Source organism: Rhincodon typus, unplaced genomic scaffold (assembly GCF_021869965.1).
Source record: "Rhincodon typus isolate 14 unplaced genomic scaffold, sRhiTyp1.1 hic_rhity00009418, whole genome shotgun sequence".
Classification (NCBI taxonomy): Eukaryota; Metazoa; Chordata; class Chondrichthyes; order Orectolobiformes; family Rhincodontidae; genus Rhincodon; species Rhincodon typus.
Genome location: NW_025975056.1, coordinates 1 through 5780, shown reverse-complemented (window position 1 = coordinate 5780; position 5780 = coordinate 1). Strand labels below are relative to the sequence as shown.

General features: G+C 47.4%; 1 long non-coding RNA gene across 1 annotated transcript; it reads right to left on the bottom strand.

Moving 5' to 3' along the window:
- Positions 1–775: 775 nt before the first annotated feature.
- On the bottom strand, positions 776–5523 carry LOC125482367. The gene is made up of 4 exons (XR_007261622.1): positions 4852–5523; positions 2082–2187; positions 1775–1932; positions 776–940 (listed from the first exon to the last, which is right to left on the bottom strand). It is a non-coding gene; the product is annotated as an uncharacterized LOC125482367 (long non-coding RNA).
- Positions 5524–5780: the final 257 nt, after the last annotated feature.

Genomic DNA, 5780 nt, shown 5'->3' with positions numbered 1-5780 from the left:
CATAGAGTCATACAGCACGGAAATAGATCCTTTGGTCCAACCAGTCCATGCCGACCATAATCCCAAACTAAACCATTCCCACCAGCCTGCGCTCGGCCCATTATCCCTCCAAACATTTCTTATTCATGTACTTGTCCAAATATCTTTTAAACGTTGTAACTGTACCTGTATCCACCACTTTCTCTGGAAGTTCACTCCACACATGAACCACTCTCTGTGTCAAAAAATTGTCCCTCATGTCTTTTTTAAATATTTCTCCTCTCATCTTAAAAAATATACCCCCTATTCTTGAAATCACCTACCCTAGGGAAAAGACACTTGCCATTCACTTTATCTATTCCTCTTATGATTTAATAAACCTCTATAAGGTCACCTCTCAATGTCCTACACTCCAGTGAAAAAGGTCCCAGCTTATCCAGCCTCTCCTTATAACTCAAACCCTCCATTCCCAGCAACATCCTGGTAAATCTCTTCTGAACCCTGTCCAGCTTAATAACATCCCTCCTACACAGGGCGACCAGAACTGGACACAGTACTCCAGAGAAGGCCTCACCAATGTCCTGTGTATCCTCAACATGACATCTCAACTCTGATAATCAAAGGTCTGAGTGATGAAGGCAAGTGTGCTAAACGCCTTCTTAAACTCACTGTTCTGATTGCTTGCTGCTCCTACTCCATCCTATTCCCATTGCAGCCTGTTCCGTTTCTCATTTCCATTAGCCCGACCACCTCAGCACCCAACCCTACTCCTACTCTCACTCGTTCACGGACCTGGCTTCAGAGCGGGTTTTGTTTTCTTCCGGCTCAGGAATGGATCCTTGAGGAGCTCTGCTGCCGTGGCCCGTTTGTCAGGATTGGGTTCAAAGCCACGTAGGAGGAAAGCCTTCGCCTCTGGGGACATGGACTCCGGGATTTCTGGATGGATTTTAAACATTCCCACCTACAGGCAAAGAAACAGGGAATCAAACACAAAGCACGCAACTGCCCGCCAGGGAAAGTGAAGTGGCACGAAAGAACTCTAAGTCAGAAATCACCAATTTGTGCTATCGAGCTGCTCGATTTCACAACACATCCTCATAATTCTCATGCTGTAAATAGTAACATTCTGCCAGCAACACCCAAGGGTGCCCATAAACGATCCTTGCACCAATACACTTAACCCGCTCTCTATTTTAAATTTAATGTTGATTTCACTCACTGTGCACCTTCTCTGCAGCTGTAACATTGTATTCCTCGCTCTGTTCTATTACCCTAATGCACTGAGTATGGTATGATCTGCCCGTACTGCTCGCAAAACAAACTTTTCACTGTACCTAGGTACATGTGACAATAATAAATCAAATCATTTGGCCATTCTCTAGCTCAATGGGAATGGTAAATGAGCCAGGTGCCCGAACACTAACATTGTCCTTAGTGACTTGCAGTTAATATGTGATAGGTTAAAGTTACTCATGCTGGGTGTAATTTGCCTTTGCAGATTTTAATTCCTTCCCTCCCTCAGACTTGTCCCCCCTTTCTTTCCTGAACCAATCGGCACCCAGTGGGGCACAGACCCACCGAAACCCCTTTCAGGTGGTGAGGTTCCTGGAGAGGAGCATTAGTGAGATTTTCAGCCAAGGGAAGATGTCAGACAGGGTCAGTTCTGCCTTCAGGGGTCACAGTGAATGACAGCCCGGTTTATATTTCCTCAGAGATCCAAATCTTACCCCGGCGCTCAGCCCTAAACAAGGAACCCTGTGCTGACTGTAAACGTATAGCCTGTTAGCTTTGTTACCTTAAACATTGCAGCCTGAGGCTCCCCCAGTTCGAAGAAGGGAGGCTTTCCTGTGGCCATTTCAATGACGGTACAGGCCAGGGACCAGATATCCGCAGGTTTGCCGTAACCTCTCGGTCCTTTGTCGATAATCTCAGGGGCCATGTATTGAAGGGTGCCTGAAGAACACAGAGTCCAAACACAGCACAATGTCAAAGCCCGACAACATCAAAGCTCAAGACTGACCCTCGCTAACATCAACCCCCAAAGGTACCAACTCCGAGCGGCCTGTCTCTCCGCTCATGACCCTACTCTCGCAGACACGCACCTGTGAAAGTTTCCGTACAGGGATTGATCCCTGCCAGCCTCTTGGATGTTCCAAAGTCCGAGATTTTCAGCAATCCACTGTACGTGTTTATCAGCACATTGTCTCCCTTTGAAGACAGACGACAGTTCAGTGAAGGGTAAACGCAAAATATCAGTCCTTACTCCAGCACTAACAGCGACTGAAGGCACTGAGCACAAGTGACATTTCATTAACCAGCCCTCACCTCGCTACCCATCACCAGCCCTCACCTCACTGCACATCACCAGCCCTCACCTCGCTGCACATCAACCAGCCCCCACCTCGCTACCCATCAACAAGCCCTCACCTCGCTGCCCATCAACGAGCCCTCACCTCGCTGCACATCAACAAGCCCTCACCTCGCTGCCCATCACCAGCCCTCACCTCGCTGCACATCAACCAGCCCTCTCCCTGACACACCTAATCTTCATAATCTTCATCATTCTCATTCCAACTCTTCCCTGATCAAATGTCGATCAACAACAGTTTAAAAATCCCACTCTGCACGACACTTGATCAGCGACTGATTCTATTATAGAACCGACAGCACTGTGAATGACAGCTACAGCCATTTTTACAAGCCCTAGCTGTCTGCTGGTGTTTCACAGGAATGAGTGCTTGGTGTAGGAGCAGGTGACGAGCAGAAAAACACATCTCCAGCAGCTGCACAGGAAGAGGCCAAGACAGGGATGTCAAGGTGGGGCTGGGGAGCGACAGACTGCACAGGGAATCGTCTTCCCAGAAGTCAGAGAGTTGAAGGTGTTCACCAGTGCTGGGATTACACTGTGCATAGTGGGTATGGAGGTAGAATGCAGGGACTAATGAGATGAATGATGAACAAGAAGGGGAGGGAATGAGTCATGTTTGGGAATGATGGGGAAAGAGGACAGTGAAGATGGACAAGCAATGGGACTGAGGAGCAATAGAATCATAGAATCCCTACAGTGTGGGAACAGGCCATTCGGCCCATCATGTATCCACTATTGCTCTGAAGAGCATTCCACATGCCCTCCTACCCTATCCCTGTAACCCTGCATTTCTCATGGCCAATCCACCTAGCCTGCACATCTTTGGGCTGTGGGAGGAAACCAGAGCACCCAGAGGAAACCCACGCAGACACGGGGAGAATGTGCAACTCCACACAGACAGTTGCCCGGGGGTGTAATTAAACCCGGGTCCCTGGCGCTGACAGGTAGCAGTGCTAACCACTGTGCCACCATGCCACCTTGAGATAAACACAGGGAATACTGGAGAAAGCCAGCAGCATCTGTGGGGAGGAATCAGAGTTAACAGTTCAAATCCTGTTGACAGCCATTGATGATGACCGAGGAGGCAGGGCCTGGGGGCACATAATGCTGGGTGCATCTGACAGGCAGGCAGTAGCTGTACATTGGGAAGTCCAGGGTCCCAGTGACAGACACTCAGTCTGGTTCCTGGGGCAGGTGCCCTTGTGGTTTGGTTTGGCCCAGTGGCACTGCAGCCAAATGGAGCTCCCGAGGATCCAGGAGAACAACAGGGGCAGTCATCCAGAGAAATGGAGAGATGCAGGAGTGAGATACAGGAAGAGACAGAGACAGACAGATAAAGAGAGATAGAAGAGAGAGATAGAGAAGTGAGAGAGAGTTTGTCCAGAACTTAACTAAAATGAATGTGAATCGCCCACCGCAGGATCTTAGCAAAAGGAAGAATGTCAAAACAAAGCTAAAGATGGGCACTGAGATTGCAAAGGGCGTAGCTGAGAGGAAGTTGGAAACGTGTGCTTTTTAACAAAAATTGTAGCTGTGGATCCTGGCTAGAGTAATGTAGCTATTGAATGGGATTTGGTGGCTTAATATTGAAGGAAAAGAAGCTGGAATTCAGCCAGAGAATGTTTCAAAATTTGTAGGGTTTTGTGGCTGGGATTAATGCCATATGTGAAAAGATTTGTGAGCTCTACCTCTGCTGGATCTGCTCTTTAAAGTGCACATTACTCCATGAGTATTGTTGAACTTATTTTGATTTTCGTTTGACTGTTAAAGTACCTTATCAGATGGTGAAGTATTGTCCTTTGACTCCTCTGACATTGTTCAGCAAAATTGGTTCATTTTTATTTATTGGTCTCCATGGGGATGGTGACATTATTGATCCATCCAACAGTGGCATGTCCTCCCACAAATCTCCACGCTCTGATTTCAGATACCTGCTGCCTTTTGAAACCTGCCATTCCCAAACTCAATTCCTGACTCCGCCCAGTCCCAGTTTTCTCCGGATGATATCACGGATTGGGGCAAGGGGTAGGGATTTGGAATGATCGACTCCACGGGACAGCTGAAGGTGAGACTCTCCAAAGGGGGCCCCGATGAATTGTGGGAAACATGCCAGTCATTCTGAGAGAGTGAGGAATGTAGGTCCACAGGCTCGCTCTGTCCTCAGAGTCTGACAGCTCATCTTTCAGCCTGGAGTCCTGATCATTGGCCCAGGCTGAGCTGTGGTTATGGCTGTCTTGGCTTCTCAGCTGACCTGACTGTCCTGCTCTGATTCCATGATTTATCTTTGGTTGTTTTCTTCAATGGGCTCAAGACCATGAAATGTTTGTTTATCTTCACCCAAATTAACCTTACTGTTTTGGAAGCTAACCGCCCTCAGTGTTGGGTTTGTACTTCCAACCCTTTCTGCATGAGAAAGACCAGTACTAACTTGGGTTCACAGAGTTTGCGCTTTTACTAACAGAGTGATGAATGATGTCAGAGACACGCAGCCTCGTCCCCATTACCTTAATGTCCCTGTGCACAATCTGATTCTCGTGCAGGTATTTAAGGCCCTCCAGGATCTGTCGGGTGTAGAAAATGATTGTGGCTTCATTGTCCTTGAGTGGACCCCACTTGGAGCACAGCAATGCGGACAGGCTTCCTGGTTACACAGTGACACACAATCCATCGTTTATGATTATCACGATTAACGTTAAAGAATACGACAACAGAATGGGAACAAGGAGTATGTAGAATATGGGCAGAATGGCATAGATCCAGCCAAAAATCTCAGGGAGAAAGTGTGTGTTTGTATAGGATGTGCATACATTCGGAAAAATACTCAGGTGTACACACACACACAAACTTACACGCATATACAAAGAACATGTAACACACATACAGAAACTTGCCCATGTGCATATCCACATGCGTGTACACAGAAAATCATTCACAGGATACATAACACATGCACATACAAGCACAGGAACATAGGAGATAGGAACAAGAGTAGGCTATTTGACTTTTTGAGGTCTGCCACTCAATATGATCATGGCTGATAATCTAACTCAGTACCACGCTCCCACTTTTTACTCCATACCCTTTGATCCCTTTAGCACTCAGGACTCCTTCTGGAAAACATTCAATGTTTGGCCTCAGCCACTTTCTCGAGTAGAGAATTCCACAGGCTCACTCACCACTCTCTGGGTGAAAACATTTCTCCTTCTCTCATGAGAAAAAGTCTCATGCCCAGAGAACAAGACTATGGGCCAAGTGCTGGAAAATGGGCTCAGAATGGTGAGGTAACAAGGTGTAGAGCTGGAGGAACACAGCAGGCCAGGCAGCATCAGAGGAGCAGGAAAGCTGACGTTTCGGGTCTAGACCCTTCATCAGGAATGTACACCATTTCTGAAGAAGGGTTCAGACCTGAAACATCAGCTTTCCTGCTCCTTTG